The sequence below is a fragment of the Falco cherrug genome, chromosome 1 (genome assembly GCF_023634085.1).
Source record: "Falco cherrug isolate bFalChe1 chromosome 1, bFalChe1.pri, whole genome shotgun sequence".
Lineage (NCBI taxonomy): Eukaryota > Metazoa > Chordata > Aves > Falconiformes > Falconidae > Falco > Falco cherrug.
In genome coordinates, this window is record NC_073697.1 from 122,964,198 (window position 1) to 122,987,333 (window position 23,136).

General features: G+C 47.7%; 1 protein-coding gene across 5 annotated transcripts in view; it reads right to left on the reverse strand.

Annotated features, from left to right (window-relative positions):
- COPRS (coordinator of PRMT5 and differentiation stimulator) overlaps positions 1 to 23,136 on the reverse strand; it is a 190,434-nt gene that overhangs the window by 29,817 nt on the left and 137,481 nt on the right. The window lies entirely within an intron of this gene.

The following is a 23,136-nucleotide window of genomic DNA, read 5'->3' on the forward strand; positions in this document are numbered from 1 at the left end:
CAGTACTGAAATGCAAGTTCCTAATTAATTTATACACAGCAAAGTGCTTCAGTCATTGCAATGATAACGTAATGGAGAGCAGCCCATTAGCAAAACCTGGCTATCTAGCATGGACAAATTATTTTCTTTTCATGTTTCTATCAATATTAAGATCCATTAATCATCTTGGGGGGAAAAAACCCTACCCGAATCCCAAACTGCCTTTACACTTTTCTACCAGTACTGTATGGGATCCCAGGGCCAGTCTCGCTGCCTCTTATAGCCAGGAAACCCCTCTGATGTGCTGGGAACAACTGGGTTTTTACCACCACAGGGGACTTCACAACTGGTCCAACTCCACTAATATTCTCTTTACAGAATCAGCACGTAATAGCCCAGTTTCAACAAAAAGAAATCAAGACTAAATTCAGTATATTCTGAAGGAGTGAAAATTCCTAGCAACAGCTAAAAGGGAAGCGGAATTCATAAATACCTCTTTCATCTTTATCAAATTACCATTCAGTGCAGTTACATTTATTAATAACAACATCCCTTAAACCACATTGTGAAAATCCATTAGCAAGAAACGCTTTAAAATGTTCAACAGGCTTTAACAGATAATTTATCAAAGGCTAAAACAATTAAATACGATAAGCAGAGTGGGCATTTTTATGGCCTATGGAGCTTGCCAGGGGGCCATTATGACATACTCAGAAATGGACTGTTTGCGTGGCATAACTCAACTTTTTTCTTTAATTCGATCATCTACATTAGCAAGGGGTGATGCAAGCTAATAGTATTCTTCGAGTATATAGTATATAAGCTAATATAGTATTCTTCATCTTATGTACTTGCCCCTGAAAATGCTGATGGCCATTTCGGAGCTGCCACCTGTAGCGTGTGCCGCGTGCCGAGGTACCAGGCTGCTGCTCTGAGCCGAGGGCGCAGGGAGGGAACCCGCGAGAGCAGAGCACGGCTCGCAGGGGAAACACTCTGTAACAAACCCCAACAAGAAGTTGCTGAACTACCCCCACGAGGGTCGGCCTTACCAAGGCTGACCTGGGGCAATCGTCACATCATTCTCCCTTTCAGCACACCCTGCACTTGCCCTGGAAGTTCACTTATTCCCCTCTTTCATTACTTGTTTTTTCTGAAACTCAGTTTAAATGTTGATCGCTGTTGAGTAATCACTACCAAAATACCAGATACGGGGACTGAATCCAGACGAGGGGTTTTGTTGTTACCTTCATGCAACAAATTGCCAGTCTCCACTGTTGTGCATACCCTGCAACACCGAAGGTTCGTTCAGGTCCTGGGGGGGCTGTTACAGAAGGACCGACTGCGTCCTCCTCCTCCTCCTCCTCCTCCTCTCGGTTGCTTCCAGCTTGCAGCAGAGAACAATAATGGCACAGGCAGCTCGGCACTGCTCCGCACTCATTCCCCAGCCGTGACTGTATCTGTCACAGCCTCCTGCTGCATCAGTGCAAGGAGGCTTTTGATGACATTTTCTTTGTTGCTGCAGAGGGCAAAGCCCGAGTCAGGGATTACAGGGAGAGGCGAGGGGGAAGAGGCAGGAGATGCAATTGCAGCTGGGGAGCGAGTGAAACAGCAGCTCTGGGGTCTCGGTCCACTTTCTGGGCTGCGCGCAGGGTGGCTGTGGGATGTATTAGGTTTTTGCTTACCTGCTGACAGATCAGCCCATGCAGGCTCTCCTTCCAGATCTGATCATTTCCTAAATCTGTAAAAAGCTGCCCGAGGCAGGGGTCAGATGGGTTCTGAGGCAGACGCACACACTGCCGCCCAGCTCCTCTAGAGTGGAAAGTTCTTTGCACCTTGAAGCAATATGTCTAATTCACCCCAGGCACAGACCAGCAGCACTCAAGTGTGCATTTGCTTCCCCAGTTCATTCCACTTAGGAGGGTGAAACAGTGGCAGAACAAATTAGTGGCAGAATGTATCTTCTGTAATCGCACAGGAGCCAACTTGTTAGATGATTTTCTGTCCCAGCTGAGATTGCAGCTCCATGATTACTTTCAACTGAGTGCAACTGGAAAACACATAATTGCATGGACCAAAGCACAGAGATCTGCAGCTACAGACGCCTGGTGCTCAGCTGGTAAAGTGCAGCGCACGGCGGGGGGCGGGGGGAAAGGAAGTCAGAAGTGAAGCGTACCTTCCCACCCCACCACATCCCCGCCGCAGAGCTTACGGCTGTCAGGCTTGGGCAGAGCAAAAGGCTAAAATTTCTCAGGTGTAATGGCAGATTGTGTGGCATGAAACACCAAAACCTATGTCAGTGCTTGAGCTGGCGGGTTCGACTCATCCAGCCAGATGAAAGCAGCCCAGACCAATGCTGGTGAGACAACACTTAGCATCTCGCAGGCACAATCATTCTTAGCTGTAACATCCCCCTCCTGGCTCATTTTCTCTGTTGTTGACCTCCAGTGATGGAGGAAAGGGGCTGGACGTGGAGAGGAAAAAGAGAAGGCAGTGGATGGTGCTGTGAGCAGGAGAGGGGCCTGTAGGAACGGGAAAGAGGGAACAGCTGTGGGGCTGGGAGGGAAACAGAGCCAGGGGGATGAAACATACGCTTCCCCTTTGGGAGGATGGGCTGAGCCAGTCTCAACAAAAAAGAGCTAAAATGAAAGGGAGGAAACCAGAGAAGAGAAGAAAGATGGAACAAGGGAGATCACAGAGAACAACAGGAAGCAGTGCTAAGAGGACAGAGATGAAGGCTGGGGCTTGTTGGGGAAAAGCAAACAGAGAAAAAAACCTTCAGGAATATTGTGCAAAAGACAGAGAGAGAGAATAAAAAAAAAAAGCCCTATAAAAGTGCCAGCTACCCAGCTGCTGCAAGCGAAACTCCAGTACACTTACGTCAACACCACACCACTGATCAGCACCAGGGGAGGAGGTTTGGGGTTGTTTTTTAATTGCATGGAAAGGCTTTCAGCGACGCAGAATATGAACTCCAGCTTCCACTGAAGTCAAAGGGATTTACAGGTGCCTCCAGCCACAGAAAAACAAGACCCAGCTTGATAAAGCCCATGAGACAAGATGCCACGTTACAACCTGGAGAACAACCAGCCTTTCACCTTGTCCAACTTCCACCTCAAGACCCAGGGTGGTAAGACCAGCACGTGTGGGGAGGGGGCACACAGCAGCCTCTGCACCCACGCCAGGGACAGTGCCCCAGCTCTACCCTACCTGCACCACAGCAGCCATTTGCTCCGCTTTCCCTGATGAGCAGTGAGGTCCCTGATTTACATATCTAAGCCTGAGTAGGGGTAAGAGGCATCCGCTTTGCTGGTTGAAGTTAAATGTTTGGCTTATTGGCATGGCTTGTTTAATTTGGCTCTTAGTGCTCAGTCGGTGTTATTAGAGAAAGCAATAAAAGCACATTAAATACTAGGAACTACATTAAAACAACATGGAGCATGCAATGCAGACCAAAAAAAGCAAGAGGGCTGAGTATGGAGACTGCCATTCCCTCCTTCAGTCACCCTCTTCCATGTGAATATGGGGAGTGTTACAGGGCTGTTTGGAGTGGTCACCACGTGTCTGGGAAGTGTCAGACCTGTACCCGAGGTTGGCTCCTTCCCCCAATGCCAGGGTGGCTGCTGAAGTCAGAAGTAGGGGCAGATATTTAGCTCTGATGCAAGCTGACAATTCAGAAGCAGTGAGCTCTCAAAACCAAAGGCTCTGTCCCAGTTTTGCTTCAGTGCAATCTTCCCACAGGCAACAAGTGTCCATCCTCAGCCTGTCTCCCTCCAAGCTACATAAACCGTCATTAAAGAGAAGTCTGTGCTCCGCTGTGCACCCAAAGTGTTCTTCTTCTCCAGGCTGGCGGATCGTCTGCCATCTGCCACCAACCCCAAGAGTCGCAGCAGCTGCAGAGAAGGACGCAGAGCCATGCACAGGGAGCAAACACCAGCAACAGAGGCTCTGCCACTCCACTGGCAGCAGCTGGGACTTGTGGCAGCCTCCCAGGCTGCACATATTGACTGGACTGTCACAGATGTTGAACTTAACTGGTCATTTTCAAATCCTAATTCACCTCAGCCACGCTTCATACACTGCTACAGTTCATTAGATGCCTTTCAGCTCTTCCACTGCTCACTCAGGGCTTCTTCTGCAAAAGACAGCCCTCCATCTCCGCAGTTCTTTGCAAACCTTGAGGCCCGCTTCACACAATTTCCTCAACTTGCAGCCAGTCTCACCCCGAACAGCTGCATGCCTCAGCTGCCCACCCGTCAGCTGCGCAGTCTTAAAGCATCTGGGTTCACCACATGGCTCTGGGGGCAGTGCCCAGGGGCCTCGCGGCCAGCTCCGCTGGGGAGCAACACTTGTTGCCTAGAGATACCTCCCCACGTAAGTCAGACGACAGGGCAGAGTTTTGACTGTCTTTGGCTGACCACATACAGCCTGGCCACGCTTTTAGTGGTGTCTACCAAAGACCACCAGAGCCGCTGAGTTGTTGCATGCAGAAACGTGGGAGATGTCTGCTCCTCTTTCCCCCCAGCTAGTGGTTCTAGAAAGGCTCTGAAACGGTGCGATCAGCTCCTACGTGTCCCTGCTGAGCTCCTTCCAGGCTGAATTCTTACGCTTGCCATGTTTTCGCCAAGACATCATTTTCTTCTCACCATGTAATAATGGGCAGATCCCCACCACCACAGGGAGGGACTGAGAGATGTCAGAAATGACACATCTGTCACCTGCCCAGGCCCTGGCTCGCTGCTCTACCCTCGCTTTTTGCAGCTCAGACAGATTTCTTGGTTTCTGCTTTGGCCTTGAGATAGGACTCCTGAGGCCGTGGGATCATTCCTTTGCCCGTTTTGTTAACTGATTTGAGCCACAGCTGTATCCTTGCATTTCTTCTGCACCATGAAAACCACAACTGCACATTAGGTCTGGGCGGATGGCAAGGTGGTTATTGCAAAGCCTAGATGTCCTGAGCAAACAAAGCTTTACATGTCATCACAGTGTGTGTGTGTGAGAGCGAGAGAGAGAGTAGTTCTTGAACATACCAGACAATTTCAGCGAGACAGAGAAAAGGATTTCTCAAAGCTCTGAAGCTCCCAGAGGTGCACTGGAGATGACAGATGGAGGATACAGACACCTTTAGTATCCCCCCGGGAAAAGGCAGCAGTGAGTGCTCCCTCCACATCAGACAGCAGAGATGCCACAAGGTGAACACTGTTCATTAGACCAGCACATCATGAAATTACTCATTAATAACCTCGGCGTGCCTGATCACCTTCTCCTGCCTGGAGCCGGGCCCCACAGAGCTGTTAGTGAACAGCGTTCCTCATCACCTGCCCATCACCCTGAGGCCTGGATCTGTGGCGATAAGGGTACCTCAGTGCCGCTGCAGAACGGGTAACCGAGAAAACGGCGAGAGGATCAAGACACAAGATGACGAGAGCTGCAGTGGGGCAACAGCTGTCCCTCAGCGCAGCCATTGTTCCTGCTAGGAGAAGCAGCCTTAAGAAAGTGGTGTTAATTACAGGAACTGGATCACTGGCTTGAACAATGTCAGCACGTCCCTTTGAGGGCATTCACTCCCCCTACACCATGAAATGACAAGTTATTATTTAACAGCAGACCTCACACAGAGGAATGTTTTTCTCTATTCATGACCTCTAACAAGTATAGCAATTGTTTACTACACTCTGAACAATCCAGCAGTAGCTATAATGTAATAATTATAGAGAAACCTTCCTAAAAATATATTTCTGATGCATCAGCAAAAACTCGGCAGGGCCCTCCAGCTGGCATTGAACATATGAGTAAAGCCCACATTGAGAATCAGATCGTGCACTACATTTTGTGCAGCTGTGCAAAGACTCCAGCGAGGACTCTGGAGCAGACGCCTTGCAGTGATGGAGGGAAGGACACGAAGCAGCAGAGAAGCAGACAGGGCAGGAGCCACAGGTTCCTGTCTCAGTGGTTAATGACAACAGAAAACATCACGCCTGTTTTCAAGCTGGATAAACTGCGGTTCTGGAAATCAGAACACCAGCACATTCTGATCCGGCTACTGACTTGCTAGTGTCTCAGCCTGAGTCCTGGCTGTGCTGGCATTTTTCATGGAGTGAGACGATTCATTATATTATTATTTTCATCCCTACACACTACAATAGCATCTGGAGGTTCCTGCAAGAATCAGCTCTTCTCTGTGCTCCTGTTGGCAAACTCCAGCTCATGTTCTTTGAGGAAGGTCCTACAAGGGCTTCAGATGCTGCTACCTCGTAGCAGAACCACCAAAACACCACCCGTCTGCCACTTCCATTCCCTGCCCCGAGGCTGATCTAACCCCATTACTTTGATTTCAGCTAATCAGGCTGTGAAGGTCAATGCCAGGGTACAGGTGTTTCTTTTCTTCTTCCAGCACTGGTAGCACAGCCCTTCCCTGGAGACAAGCTGGATTCTTAGAGACTGTGGTACCTTGGTAGCCCTAAACGCTTCTGTGCCAAAATTTCTTCACCTGCAAAAAAGTCCAAGAAGAAAAACCTTCAACCTAGGGCCACGTTCAGGTTTGGAAAACACTTCTAGCACCTTGAAAGAAAGTTTCTGTGGAAAGCCAAACTGTAATTTATTGCTTCGATTTAAAAAGTGTGTGTTTTACAATCCACAGTCTGTTTACACTTCTACTTCTTACAGCTATCTCTCTAAAAAGAACTCAGCTCTGGTAGCTCATGGATTTGGCACAGCTTGTCAAATAAGCAGGCTCACCAACCTTTCCACGACACACAGTGCTTCTGTGTAACTTTGCAGGCGGTGTTTGACTTGTCTGAACTTGAACAGTCACCACTGATTGATTGGCTTCTAAAAATACCCACCCGCCATGGTTCGAAGTCCAGAGGGCTCTTGTTGATTTAGATGGAGACCTTCTCGCTGGTCAGAGGCTAAGACAGACATCTGACACCGGGGTGCTGCTCCGCCTGGGCTCTGCGCTCTGCCTCCGGCCCCGGGAGGGGCTGGCAGAGACCCTGCGTGCTGCGCAGCACCCGCGCCCGGCACAGCCCTGCCCCGCCACGCTTGGCAGCCCTTGGTGCAGGCCAGCAGAGCCAACGGCAGGATGAGAGCAGCTCTATGGGTCCCTTCCCTTCCTGCATCCCCGTTTCCAGACTCCCCTTGCAGCTATTGACTGTAAGTGGGATGGAAAGCGGTTACCACCAGCCCAGGAGGTGCTGCTCAGTGCCCCCCCAGCGACGGGAGAGCTCTGAGAGTCAGGCATGCAACTCCTGCCAGAGGAAGGCATGGCAGCACACCCTGGGGAAAGCTGCGGACACATGATTATTGCTACAACAGCCACAAGAGAAAAGCCAGGCTACAATCTCTACCGGAGGCAATGGATGCCTTGTTGTTTTATAAACCTGTCACTACGGGCCACTGAGCATGCTGTGGTGCAGTTCCCAGATCCCATCACCAAGCCAGCTTCAGGAGAACGGCCTCACGGGGTGTAGGCCCAGGGTTCCCCCCTTAGGGATCGTGGGGTTTGCACCCCCAGCTATGCACACCCAGATCACTACTGCAGAAGCCTCAAAATGCATTTTGGAATGGGAAGGGCGTGCAGGGACGGGGGGAGCCATGGTTTGGGAAGAGGAGCCCAAGCAGCTGAAATCTTCCCCAGCAGCAAACAGCAGAAAGGCAGAGAGCACGGATACACACAGGAGTGAAGCAGTGTCTGCGCTTTCCAGCTGAGAGGCATCGGTAGCGGTGTGCCGGGTGCTGGTAAGGCATGCAGCAGCACCAGGTTTGCAGAAGATGTAAAACTCGGACAGACTCAGCACCACGCACCACCACCACGTGGCTGGGGCCACGCTGATCACTCACCTGCTGACGTGGGCGCTAACAAAGACAAAGCAGAGTGCAGTGTAACATATACACTGGGTGTTGCCCCGTTACTGAATGCATCTTAACACAGCAGGGTCTTTTCTAAATGATGTATTATAGCTGAGCTAAAACCTAAATAATAAAGCCTACTTTTGGCTCTCTGGAAGATCACAGCTAGACAGTTGCCTATGGAACACCAGGCTAATGGAAGAAATTAATGGTATTCTGGGAGCGTACAGGGCTGGAGATGATCGCTGCAGCCAGACTCCACCTGCACAGCTTCGCAGGCAATCCCTTCTGTGTATGGGTGACGCAGGGCGACACTGGCCCTGCTGTCCTGATGCAAGGCCTTGCAGAACCCCGCTGCTCTGAGGTCCACAGCCCTCCTCATTTCCAGCCTAAGTGTATTCCATGGCAGTTTATAATCATGCTGTCAGCCAAAGAGCTCTTTTTATTTATATAATATTCTTCCTTCTGTTGCATCTACAGAAAGCAGTGCCCTCACTTCAGCTCTGCTGCACTGAGTGACCCACGCTCCTTTGGTTACTCCTTGTAAGCATCACCCGTTGTCCCAGGCACCTTCCGAGTTCCACTTTGGATTTATCCTTCTGATATCCTGGCTGATGAGAACGGACCATGGCTTTCCAGACGAAGGTTCAGCCCTTCCTTGTGCGGTGGCAGCACGGCTTCCTCTTGTTTTCTGGAAATATCTTGCCTGATAAACCCTCTGATCTCATCTGGCTTTTGTGTTTAGTTTTAAAAGGGATATAAAGCAGGCTCTCCAATATTTCACTTCATTTTATTTTAGTGTTTGTTATCTGGAAAGAAGAGGGTAGTTAAACTGCCTTTTTAATTAAATTCCTTTAAATCTTTGAAAACAATAAAGAAAGAAAGATAGCAAACAAAGTAAGACAGAAGAATTACCATGTGTATGAGCAGAGGTATTTTTTCCCGTAACACATCTATATATAAATCTCTTTCCCAAAAACCTGCAACATTTCTCAGTTGCTCAGTCTGTCTCCTGGGTAACTTGACACATCACAAGAGGAGCCTTGTGCCTCCGCTCTTTAGTGGGACATAAGTCTTGGGAACTCTATTGAAATTATCCTCTAAATAAAGCGTATTCTTAATTTCTTGAAGGTAAGAAGAGCTCGTGGTATGCATCCTTCTCTCTTTGGTTTCTCCATCTTCACACAGCTTACGAAAATAAAAGGCTCTGAGCAGCAACAGCCTCATTAAACCAGGGGGTTTGAGCTGTGGTCCCTTCAGGCACACAGACTCTTTCCATAGGTCTGTGAAAAGCTCCTAAGAATTTACATGAGCAGGGAGACAGTAAATAAGCTTAGGTTTGCTGCAGAAGGGTTCAAACCTGCACTGTCAAATGTTTAGAGCTCCATAAATTAAAAATAACGTTGGAAAACACTAGTTTAACTAAAATAACCTGACAAAGGTCCTCTGCAGTCAGCACAGCATCTACAGGATGAGATCTCACCACTTACACTGGATGTGGGAAAAAGTGCGTCTATCTGAAGGCTCAGATCTGTAAGTCAATCAAATCCATGGTGCAATGGTTCTGACCATAATGGAGACTTCTGAGCACAGAGCTCCATCCTGACTACACTCCATGTATCAGAGCAGCAGGAGCATCAGCCCCAAGAGATCAGGGCAGCTGGAAGCACCAACTTGGCCAAGCTTGTCATCTGCCACTGCTATGGCTAGTGACAAGTAGCACGGAGTGGATGTAAACCACTGTAGGTTATTGGCACCTAAACTCACAGGGCACTTTAAAAAATCACGACATTAAGACTGGCACATGTTTGCCATTTCCATTGGAACTGGGGAATCAGGAAGACGCTGGTGTGCGAGTTGCTCTCAGTGACCTGTGCAGCCCCAGGCACCGCGTTGCTCTCTGGTATGGTTTGTACTGCAGCAACACCCCAAAGCTCTCTCCAAAGCTGGACCTTTGCGGTAGCTGGTGCTGTAGAAGCACAGAGCACTTTTAATGCACATTCAGCCTATGTAAAGCAGATCTCAGAAATGTGAGACCACTGCGTAGTGAGGGCCACTTCACTGCCTACTAAATGGCTCTCAAACCTTGCTTGCTGCTTGCCTTTTAGCAATATCTACTTCATTTTCTCTACAACTTGCCTAATTTCTTTCTTCTTTTTTTTTTTCCCAAATTGATTTTATATTCCTTCCCCACCCCCCGAATAAGGAGACAATGCTTTCTGTGTCTCCTTCCTCAGCCACCACCACTCTCCCAGGGATGTCTCAAACACCAAGGCCAGAAACCAAGTCCAAGAATTGTAGGTTGCAGTTAATCTAAAATTGGTGACTTGTCAATTTTAATAGTTTTAATTTCCCAACTGTCTGCTTGGGTTACACACATAAAACTTTTAAATAATATGCCTTCTCTCTCTCCCCACATAGAAAACCACTGTGTTTCCCTGTCCTCCTCACAGTACGTGACCTTTAGCTGCTCTCCCTTGCTTATCAAGTCAAGGAATTCATTCAGCTTCTCAGCAGCTCCAACCACTGACTCTCCATTCACATCCCTCTAAAGGCCCCACCAGCTCCTTGATCAGTTTAGAAAGATTTATACTTGCCTGCCCCTTCATGTCCTTCCTCCTTAGGCTTTGATTTACCATCCTGGCTTCCTTATCACTCTATAGCACTTCCGACATGTTCGTCCTTATAGCTTCTCATTTTCCCTCTTTGAAATCACCAATGAGTTGTGTTTCCTTAATGGCAGTGGGAAAAATTCACTCAGCAAAGAGGCCTTTGCAAGGAGCTGTGCAAAACGGAGCTCCAGTGGAACATAAATGGCATTTTACTTCTGACACTGACCCTAAGAACAGGAAGGACTTTAAACCCGTATCAAACTTCCTTACGCAGCTCTCAGACCCTCGCCTGCTTTTACATTTCCTGTGCATTCATTAAAGGAAAGCTTTGTGCCTCCGCAAGACATGAGGAAATACGACCTTTTTCACCTATTTTCTTAATGTCTCCCTCCACAAATCGCTACTCCAGCCCAGCGCCACTTTCTCTGGCAGAGATGGTGCCACAGCTGCAAAATGTTGCTCTTCATTTTTTCCCCTCCTGGGGTTTGTGATCAATTTGTTACACGGTTTGTGTTACCCCATTAAAGAAAGGGGACTAATGGAAAAACGCAAGGTCATGCTGGAGAGGACTCTGGCTGGGGTGGCCACCACCCTAAGGATCCCCATTAGGGTCTCTTGGAATCACAGATACACCAATCTGGAGGAAAACAACGGACCAAAGAAAGCTGCAGACTCCTCTGCGCTCAGCAGCTTGTTGGCCAGGCCTGAGGTTCGAGTTCCTGATCTTTTAACTCAGCCTTTGAAGTTAATTTCACGTTTATTCTCCGACTCCTAAATATTCCCCTCTGCAGGGATTAAAGCTGGTAGTAAAATACCTCACAAATGTTTACGATCACAATTACACCTGTTCCTAGAAGAATTTCACAGTCAATTGAGTCACATAATTCTTTCATATCGGCCTTTCCTGCCCTGGTATCCAGACTTCCCCACCACACGCACCAAGTGAGAGCCTTGCAGGTTACGATTTCAGAGTATTCTTTAAAGTCTTTCAAACTCAGATCCTCCCCAACCACAGACATGCAAGTCAGGCAGATAATGAAATGTCTTTAGCTAGCTGAACTGCAAAAAAAAGGGGGGGGAAATGTTTTCTGTAAACACTGTCTCCCTAAAGGACTGGGGGGTGTATGGCCAAGAACGCAGGCCAGCTGCTATAAATGTTGCAGATTCCCAGATTAGATCAATTTTACCCAAATTAAGGCATTCTTACTTTCGATCGCAAAACTTTGATCCCTTAAGGGGGTGTTTCAATTCCCAGTGTAAGTCAATACTGATCTGGGTATGACCAATACTCAAGCATGCAAGACACTGGGCAAAAACGAGGGGAAAATTTTAAACTGTCCTTGGCATTTATTCAGCCCGAATTTCTCACCAGGAAAACAGAAGATCGGCACTTGTGGGTGAAATTCCCCCATGATACAATAAGGATCGCCTGTTAAACAGGAGTTAAGGCACGCACAACCGGGCCGTTTGGAGGTGAGCCCTGCAAAGCCCCGCTAGAAGCAGGAATAGGAAACAGTCACCTTCACAGGAGGCTATTGAGTCCCCCACTCCCATCAAAATCACCTGGAAGTCCTGGGTCTTGTAAGGAGAGAAGAGGCTCGATTTGTAAAAGATTCCTGGACAGAGTTCAATTTTATGTAAGACCACTGCCTATCAACTTCCAGCTCCTTTTCTCCTGTAACCTCCTTCAGCTGTTAGCACCGAGCAGCAATAAAACCATATCCATGTTCACTCAGAAATCATCTTGAAATGCCTTTGTGCAAAGGGAAATAGTTTCACATCCTGCACGTTGGATTTCACATAGTCTTTCAGATTGCCAGTGTAGGATAATTTTTCCAATAGGAAAAAATCAAATCCTACAGTAAGGGCTAATCTAATCACAAGGATCATTCCTCACCTTTGAATGCCCATGAAATAAATAAGGCTGCTGATGATTACACAGTCTAACTGCATGAAAGGGCTGACAGACCGCAACGGCACCAAACCTCTTTGCCACAGAGACTGGGATATCACAGTTCTATCCTCCTCTAGTTCTAAGGAAAATACAGCTTATCTCTTCCACTGGGATACAGTAACTTCCAGCAAAATGTTCAATAGTTATAGCTCTGTCCTAAACGTCTTAATTGCACAATGCAGTAAAAATAGATGCAACACTAGCACTTACAAAAAATGTACTGCAATGTCAAACAACACTGCCAAAAAAATACAATGGCAGGCCTTGGTTCTGCAAAGCCCCACATTTAGTCACCCTGCTTTTTCACACATTTGGAATAGCTTTTCTAAAATCATTGAAGCTGTCCGTAACAGGCAAGGGCCTTCGGAGGGATCAGGGGACTCCTTCACTTGCTCTACTGGTAGAAAATCAGCTCTGCTTGCTCCTATACAACCTTTTTCAAGTAATATTGAATTACCTACAAGTTACTAAAATTAGACTAACAAATAAATTACTTCGTAGCTGAGCTGATAAAATGTGACTGTTTACATACGATTTAATCCTATAACTAAGATTAAAGACTACTTCAAACAGAGCCTTTGCCCAGTATGTCATATAAAATTCTGTTTGGTTTCAGCAGAGCTGAGAATGACTTTAACAACCTTGTTAATCACAGATTAAGAATGGAAAAGATCCTATTTGGCACCAGGTGTGCCATTAATAACAACTGGGGATGCAGGGGAGCTGCAGAAATGACCTAGCTCGGACGCCAAGGAGAAGCTCTGAGCCCTGGAGCCGTGCCACGCCTGAAGTGCAGCAGCCCAGACACGGCAGGACAGCGTGGCACTTGTGCTTCCATGCGCTGCAAGCACGCAGGCACACCAGCCTGCAGGGACAAGAGCCCTCTGAGATCTGCTATGCCACCTCTTCTCAGCTCTTTTCAGTCCGAACTCCTGTAAGCCTATGCTGGATCCATTTGAAAGGTCAGGAAATATCCCTGGGAATCCAAAGTTTCCGAAAAGTTTTCTAGCCCTAATGAAGCCCCCTCCCATTTTGACAGTTTGTGCCCTGGATGAAACAAGGCACGAGGCTGATGTTCCTCAGACCGCCTTTCCTTCGGCAAGGGCACCACCACACACGTTCCTTATTAAAGTCCTTGTCCACCTCCAGGCCAAGCGCAGCACTTGTGCGGCGCAGGCAGAGGCTGAGGCAGCAGAGCCTCCCGTGCTGGCACAGCCGGCGGAGATCCCTGCCGCCCTCTGCTCTCCAGCCCACAGACACCTGCCCTTCTCACAACAGCCACCGGCCACCAGCATCTCACCCGGACACTCCCGTACCTTCTGCCCTACCTTTCTCCAGGGAACTCCTCTGCAGTGCTCCATGGTTCTGGTACAGCCACCTGATACCCTCCAGCTCCCCTCCCCAAAAGCATTTTTCTGCTGGGATGGGAAGTCAGCTGCTCTCAGTTTATGCACAGTCTGGTCCATGAGAGACTTGCAGGCAGCATCTCATCACAGATGAGGTGTAGAAGTGTGCCAGAGTAGGAAGAAGGTCCAGGCCTGCAGGACCCTGAGCCACTGAGCGAAGCCCTGCAAGGTCCTTTCCACTCATCCAAGGCAGAGTGCCAGCACCTCAGGCTTTCCTAGTCCCACCAAACTGCACAGGAGCAAAAGAGAAAATCTGTTCCACACTGAATATATCTAAAAATAATTTTTTAGCACACCCATATAGGCTTTGCCTGAGCAGCCCTCCTCATCTTCACCTCCCATGCAGCCCCAAGGTCCCCCCAAAATGGATCAGAGGGACTTTGCACATCAGAACAATCTGGTTACAACAGCTGCCCCATGGATAAGCACTGGGCAATGACAAGCTTTCCCACCAGCAATCCACTAGAGAAACTTTACAAGGCCATCTTTCAGGTTTTAGCTCTTGCTCTGCAGAGACAAGGTCTATACGGTGGCACGCAGCACAGGAGGCTGCTGCCCCAGTGTCTAGCCGGCATTGCCCACCACAGCTCATTTCCAGCAGGCACACACCACCGAAGCCAGCACAGCTAACACAACCACTTAAGAGTGAATTATCTCCCAGTTGTTTGTTTTAAGAAAGACAGAAAAGGTAGGGAGGATGGACATTTCTTTCCCTGTGATCTTTTAAAAGATGTTTGCCATAAATCTCTTGAAGGTAAAAAGCAGAAGAAAAGATCTGGAATCCTCCCTTCTGCTATGCAGAAGATAAGCTGTGATTCAGCATGAAAGGCCTTCTGAGTTCTTCCTAGTTCCCATTACCACAGTGCCCAAATATCCCATTGTGAAACAAAGTCTCCCCCAGTGAGGTGCAGTGCCAATGCACAAGAAACATCAGGGGGTTTACAAAAGCGAAGAGCAATCCTGGCGCCTGATATTTTGAAAACGCTGTGCAGCCGACCTTTGAAAAGCAATTCCGAAATCCCTCTCATCAAAACAGAGGCTCCTAAAATCACTTCTCGTATTTTATAATGTTGGTCAGATCTCTGCCCTGACAGTTTTGCAGTAGAATTCACGTTTATGATTTGTACTCCATAGCCTTTAGTTGCTGCAATTTAATGCATGCTTAAGACCCAGACAATTGCAGAGAGTATGCACAGAATTCTATTCCTGCTTATATTGCACGTGTTTTACAGTGTTTAGTTTTTATCTTATATTCCGTGCTACTAATGCCCTGAGTTTCTATAGCATCTCCCAGGTGAAGGGCTCAATACACTACAGAAATGTAAATGAAGGTGAAGAATACCACCGAGACTGGCAGAACCTCCTGTTCGTAACTACTTTGAGAACTTTAAGTTGTCTTGTAACTGCTGAGTCGTGCTCTTCCACCCTTGCATGAAGCCTGTGTTCTTCTGCAAAAGGCTGCCAAACTGGTGCAGGACCAGACTAGTTTATCCCTGCAGTCCCTCTGGCAGGCTCTGGGGAAGTGACTCAGGTTTCTACCCTTTTCACAGTGTAGAGCCATGGCCTGCATGTTTGTGTTTCCTTGGGAAGCCTGGAAAGGGGCAAAACTTAAAAACCCACTGCTGTGCAGCCAGCCCCGATCCAGTTCTTCTTCCCCTGCTAGTCCAGAGGGCTTTACCAGCATGCTGCTGTCAGTACCAGAAATGAAATTCTCCTGAAGGTGCTGTGGAATAGCAAGAGTCTGGGAGCCAGGACTGAGTGTGCTGACAATGATATTTTCTTTGCACAGAGCTCCCATGTGTTCAGGTTTTCTCGGATACTTCTTTTTTCCTCATACCAATTGTGCCTGGCAGAAGTAGAGGACTTTATAAATTTGTCTAGGAATCCTAGATACCCAGAGCCAGGTTGGGAGTAGCTATTGCTGGACTCCTGGCACTCCTTGATTTGTCACATACACAGGGATCAACTCCCCAACACGCATGTGGCCCTGGAGATTTGAGCCTGCTCTGTGCTTCTACAACAATCCCAGTGCCTGAGATTATCACACATGTGCCGATCAGCTGCACAGAACACACACGCTGGATGCTTCCCGCAAATGCTGCATTCACTATGCCAATAAACAGATTTCTGCAAGAAAATATTTACTTCAACTTGACTTTTAGCAAGTCTTCGTGTACCTCAGTGTGTCAGTGGGATGCTGTCATAAATCTACAAAGTTCTGCAAACGCCCAGGACACGTATCATTTCAGCTGAATTAAAAAGGTCACCCAAGAGCAGCACAATAACACAACCAACTCAATCACACGAGGTATTTGTGAGATCTTGTTCCTGTGTGTTGCTCTCAAACACGACTCTCTGTGGGTTCCGATTGGGCCATCACACTTCTCACTGTGCCCCCGGTACTCAGACATATGTTCAGCTTTGGTTAAATTTGACTTCTCGTTGTGTTATGCAACTGAGCTTTACTCAGTGTTATCTTTTGATTGACTCCTCCACTATTCCCCTTCCAATGTATTTATCTGAGGCCAATGACAGCCAGCAAATACTAGAACTCTTGTCTTTGGCAGCGCGTTCTGGCACTAAGTGTTTTCAGGCAGTTTGAGAAGTGGGTGTCATTTACATTAGCTCACTCTAAAATCTTGACTCACCCTTCACGCATATAATCCCTCCTGCAAATTCTAGGCCATGGATTTTAATAGAGTTTCCAAAGTAGGTGTGAGGGCCGCTGGCTGTGCTAATTTAGTTCCTATTGATTTATCTTGTCTCCTTTCATGGCAGCAAATTGTAAATGCTTCCTTTGCTTCACTCGGTGTTTGCTCCCTGTGTGACAAGTCTCTAGCATTGATGGAATGTGTTAGTAAAAAGTGCCTTGATGTCTGTTTTCAGTATCACGGAGACAGAGCCATCATCTAGTGACAGTCCCACTTTGGGAGAGCTGCCTCATTCAACCTCTACCTATTTACTCAGGGAGGAGAGCTGGGCCCCATGACGTGAAGGCTCCATAGTAAAAGACACAAACCAATCTCCACAAGATACGAAATAAAGCTGCCTTTAGCATTGGCGGCAACACTAAACTACCGACCCATCACAGCCTTTTACGTGCCCCATAGCAGAGGCTAAAGTGGTTACAACCATGAATTTCTTTCTTTGAAGCCAAAATCAGTAAGACAGTTGTTGCGGGCTCCTTTCGATCAGCAGCAGAACACACCCTCCAGCGAGAGTCCTGCTGCACACCCAAGTCCTTTATGGATTTTACTTAAAAATTTAAAATCCAATTTTACCTTCAGTTAGAAGTGGCTAAGAACTAGTAACTCTTGTTTTTATTTCCAGTTGAGCTCCTATTTCTACAATCAGAAGGGACATGTTCTTTGAAGTTGCTGCAGTTTTAGAGGGGTGAAAGGAGAGCCTGACACTCAGGTTCACCTGAGCGGCCACCTCCCTCGGGGGCTTTGATCAAGACCTTCCAGGTAACACTCCTGGTTAGCTGGTGGCAAGTCGTTATGTGTTTATTCCCTGCAGACCTCTGTGATGCAGCTGGAGGCAGCTCTGGGACTGTGTACTTGGGGAGGTATGCTGTGTTGTGTCCAACAGATAAGGTGTCCGTGCAGAAGCTTGAAGCCCACATCAGGACCCGGCGGGTCATCCACTGGTTTGAGTGACAGAGCTCGTCTAGCAGGAATATGTGGACAGAAGCTGGGAAGGAGATGGAAGAACAGGATCTCCCTCCTTCCAGCAGCAGCAAACTATAATGTGGCTCCAACCACATCAAGAAATCACACTCGAATTCCTGTTCTCAGGAGTCATTTAGGCACCAACCTCCAAACCTGCTCAGGGGTGGAGAGGAAACTGGTGTATTAACTTGCTCTCAGTACTGGGGCAAAGAAGTGGAAGCCCGTGGTATAGCAATGTGATTCAGGAAAGCTGACGCTTCATTACTGTGAGTAAAGGCATCTCAATCTAGCCTTTCATATGCATGTTTCATTACGTCTTGATCCAGTCCTGAGCTCTCTGTCTCACACAAGAAAGGCTGGTGTTCCAGTTGCTTTCAGTTCTCACTCATGACTTGGGTACTAATCACATATTTTTTGCAAATACAGCACGAAGTACTCTCTCTAGGGAAGGGGACATTTAGATGGAGCCTACAAAGAGCACGCATTCTCTCTTTGCTTATACTTGCGTATTACATTAGTGCTGGTTTTTTTAATGAACAAAACAAGCCACCTAATCTTTATAATTACACATTTGAAAGAAAAAAAAAATTGTTATAGATGCCTTTTGCAGCATGCTTCCCCTGCCTCCTTCACTGGGAATCCCAGCATGTGCCTCTGAAACAGATAAGCTGGGACTGGCATCTGCCAGACTCAAATCCACAAACTTCTGGTTGTGCCAGTTCATGAATTACAGACCTGATGTCTGCAAATGACTGGTTTCCAAAGTGAAGGCAGCCATCATTTCAAAGGCTGAGAAATAAATATATCATAAATCAGCATATGTGGATTTTATTTACAAAGTTCTAATTAAATTTTGTTCTATAATTTCAATATGCAGTATACATGTACAGTGTGTATTTTTTTTCTCTTTTGGCCATAAATACGAGCGATATACCTTATAATTCTCTTCCTCCATTATGTGCTTGGTTTTTGTGCTGGTAAAGTAACATCTTAGCCTTTTGTAGTTTGTTACAGTGCACTATAGAATTTTTATTGTATGCTACAGTCTGGTTTGGAGATCATCCAACAAAGAGATCTGCTTCCTTTTAAAAAATAACATAAAATACAGCATTTTTCATAATGTGTATAAAGCCATGCAGAAATCCAAGCATGGAAAATAAACACAGCATTGCCAACACCAAGCACTTAGCAGTCCTGTCTTAGGCCACAAAATCATGAGTTTGCCTTACAAATCTTGAGATTTCAAAGAAATGTAATTTTGGGTTTCCTGTATTTGCCCTTCTTCCTTTTAAAACTTTTTGGTTGTTTTCAAGCTATTCTGCACAATCACAAAAGTTGTCAATGTACCTTCAGCTTTACAGAATGCTGAAACTCACATAATTACAGGGTATGAGGAACCAGAGCTCTGAAAAACAACTGCAACAAAACCCGTGGTAAAAATGCAAAAGCTGGTGCTGCTGCACGCTGAAATCCACTACCTGGCACAGGGCTGACACATCCTCATCCCTGTTAACCCTCACTGCTGAGATGTTCAGAGAAACAAGCAGGAACCAAACCTGCCCTGGACACATGCAGCAGTTGCTTGTCTCAACTTTTCAGCTTACTGTTTGACAGACTTTCTGCTACCAAACCAAATTGCATCCCCAGGCTGAAAAGAGCATTTCAAAATAATATGAAGTATTTGCTCCAACCTAAAATACAATTTTCTTCAGCAGAGTTTTAGATTTGTTTTTGGTGGGGTTTTTTCCCCAGGAAACACTGAAAAAAAAGGCATTATTGATCCATCCAAAGCAGGTACTGCTTCCCTCCAGTTTTCTGCACAACCCTTTTTCTGAAAGGTGCTGTTCTCACTGCTCTTGTGGGGCTTCTGGTCCCTGATGGCAAGTCTCACTGTGCAGACCCATGTGCTGGTTCAGCTCTCACGGGCAAAGACATCCACGCACTTGCTCAAAGGAAAGGCACCGGCCTGATGTCAGGGAGTGCTCAACTAAACCACGCTGTGTGGCTGGGACTCACCAAGGGATCGGAGCTGCACAAGGGGATTTTGTGCCGTTGTGGTTTTATGTACAAGTGTTACATGGAGTTACCACACCTCTACAGGAGACTTCTAAGTTATTGTGTTTGTTAAAGGGTAGAAAGAGGCAGCATACCCTCTGCAGCGGCACAGCAACGGCTCCTGCCGGGACGGCAGCTTGTGAAGGGCTGGGCTGGATTCCCATCCACCATCTGTGCCCAAATCCTTAAAGTTCACAGGATGGGCCTGCGTATGAAATGCTCAGGCTCCCCTGGTAAAACAAAAGCATTTCATTGTAGTCAACAGGGCTGGACAAACAAGCATTAAATGATGGATCATCCGTCTTCTTCAGCACAACCTCAGGCAGGATTCAAAGGCGACGCACTAACAAACCCAGGTGCCAAGCACCTCACCTTGGCTCTGGCAGTTTTCACAGGCGCTAAGGGAAACACTAATTCCTGTGCAGAGCAGGGCACCCGCTCATCACTCCAGGCAAGGCTGGTTTCAGCTTTCTGAGACACTCATTTTAACACCAGGATTCAAACATGAGATCTTTTTTCCCTTCTCTCTTTCACGATTTACCGGGGATAGGAAATGCACTCTGGTCCATCTCCCCCTCTAGTCACTTCCAGGGTCAACACAAAGGGATAGGGAGACCCACAGCATCCTTCCCACCCTTCGATGCTGGGTCATGGGAAGGCTTTCTGCAGCGAGAAGGGAAGACTGTATGTTCATTCTAATTCAGAGAAACGGGCCAACTCTGAACTCACTTCAGGCGTCTCTATCCCTTTCACTTAGTTTGCTGCTGTTGGATTTCTGCACACAGATGCAGCCAGGGGTGCAACCTTCGTGTGGCCTGGCACGTCCATCACGGCACCCACACACCAGCACGTGCCCATCATACACGTACCCAGCTGTGTGCCTCACACAAGAGCGTGTCAGAGCACAGCCAAGCACGGCCCATGCCACTCTGCAGCTTGTTTCTGCTCGGAAGCAGCCTTGGTGAGTGAGGCAGTGGTGTCTTCACCAAAGTATGCAATAAGCAGTTGCAGATTGGGCATCTGGAAACCAATTTTACTGTCCAGGGTCAAACGCCCAAGACCCAGTTGTGCAAATGCAATGAGGGGCCTTTCCTCACACAAAGCAGCCCTACAGCACATGCAGGAGCACCTGCCTCCAAGCACAGATCCATTTCCAGATGACTTGTTATGAAGTACGTTAATTAAAGGGCATCTTTCACTGTGGTGTTCGTTGCCAGTAGATGGACTGCATGCAGCAGAGATATGCTTTCAGTGTTGACATGTAAGGGTAGCATCGCTTCAGCAGTGACAGGAAGGTGTTGATGGGATAAAGCCCACCCTCCCAGTAACTCCATCTCTATAATTGTAGCAGGTCATAAGCCAGCCAGACATAGGTTTTCTCTGTTCCACAGTCCCAGCATTAACACTAAGCAAGTGCCTAAAGACCCCAGTGGGATTGCAAAGACCTCACTCTGTGCTGGGTGCTGTTCATAAGGTAAAAGGCAAACCTTATGTGCAAACTAACCAGCAAAAAGCAGCTGGGGAAAGAGAAGCAGGGTCAGATCCATTTTATATGCCCAGTTCCTACTGACAGATCACCTGAAGTTTGAAGGATGCACATTCACCTGCAAACTCAGGGCCTCAGTGCCTTTGTGGAGTGTCTCACGCTGACCTTCCTGAGATCACACAGCGGGGTGCAGCAAAGCAGGGAAAATCAGGCTGCTTCCTCACCCTCTTCATCAAATCACACCGGTGTGAGCTGGACAGGTTCACCTTGGCAAGACTGAGGCAGCAGGGTGGAGCACTGCAGCAGCTAACGGCACAGCTCCCATGTCCACGGCCATCACAAGGGACCCCCTTGGTCCCACAGGGCACCATGCCCTGTCCCCATCTGCTGATAAAGGCATTTTACCCCAGGGGAAGAAAAAAAAAAAAAAAAAGTAGCACAATTCTCTCTGAATTTCAGTTGTTCCTTAAATATCCCCTTACATCTACATCAGGTCACACTGTGAGTCAGTTTGACACATAAAAGAGCCGTTTCGCAAGGCAGCGTTATGTGCTGTACAGATGTGATCAATCACACAAAGCAAATAACCAGCTTCAACAACTACCCAGTTCCAGCAAGGGCAAATGTCACCCCTGTGCCAGCAGTGAGCCCGTGAGCCGTCCCACTCACCTGGGGCAGGGGCTTCAAAGGAAATCCCAGGATCTTGTGAGAGATGGGCATTGTGAGCAGGATCCTAATGCCACGTTCCCAACAGTGAGTGCTCTATGCAAGAATGATTTCTGTCCTGAAAAAAACAAATCGAGTTCTGCCCAACTTTTAGGCCAAAGTGGCTTCCATGTCCACAGCGAGGCTGCAAGGCTCCAGAAGCTGTCCTAATATTTACCTGTGCTCACGGGGCACTCACAAAGTCATGACATTCTTTTGTACGTGGTGGATAAAGAGCCTGAGAAGGCTGTGAGGCTGCTAGCATAGTCCGAGCTCGCATGCTACAGCATGTAGAGTGGGTTAGGGAATAGATCAGGGTCAATATGAAGTGAAGAACTGTTCAGGAACATCTTGCTGAAATAGCCCCTGAACTCTACGAAGATTTTGTAAGCAGCACTGTAAACACTTTTCTTCTAGGCTTTAGCCCCCAGCTTGTAAGGGCAAACCCACAATTAAAACAGACTACAAAACCAGGGAAAATAGCGACGCGGAGTGCCACAACCCCCCTGAGAGGAGAATTCTTCATCCTGTGCCTGGGCAAAGACTGAATGCAGATGTAATGGCAGAGGCTTCTGCGGCCTCTTCTGCAAGGTCTCCCACCAGGTCCCCCCGCGGCAGGAGGGCAGCCCTCGGCGGAGCCTGTCCTGCTGGCGCTGGAGGCGGTGGCAGGGCAGTCTGGGGACAGCCTCCAGGCCTGCCTGGGGACAAGCAGGGAGCTGCCTTCCAGATCAAGGCATCTTGCTCTGAATTCCTCCTGCGATGCATGGTCTGGCTCCTGGTCTGAGCCAAGGGTGGGTGTCTCAGGCCAGGGCTTAGACCTGACCGGGGTGGGTGAGACACAAACCCCCGAAGGTATTTCCAGCATTACACCAGCCAGCACTCGCCTTTCTCTCCCAACATGTGAGAGGTTCGACTTGTATCCTCATAACCTCTGCTCTAAAGCAGCAAAACCATGAAGTAAGACAAAAACAAATGAAAAAAAATCTGGATGGTGAAAGATCCCATGTGTGGGGAAAACACAGTATTGACCCAATAGGGCAGGGAGCAAAAATTGCAGCTAAAATCGTCGCTTGGGACAGCATAGATTGGCCTAACCCGTGGCAACACATCAAGACTCCTGTGTCACAGAAGCTCCTTTTCTGCAAGGCACCACACAGCAACACGTGCAGTAAGACGCCCAGCAATAGCAGGTGTGAGGATGGCAGGGGTAAATCCTCTCTGGGGAGGAGCCAAATGCTCCAGAAGCACTTAGCCATGGCAGAAATAGAGCTATGGCACACTCTGCAAAGAGCTTTCTTGCTAATTGAGCAAGCGAAGGCTTTTCTGGAAGAAAAACAAAGATATCTGCAGACAGGCTAAAACAATAAAGGCAAATTTAAAAGGCTGAACAAAGGGACTGGAAAGTCAGTGACAGAAATTA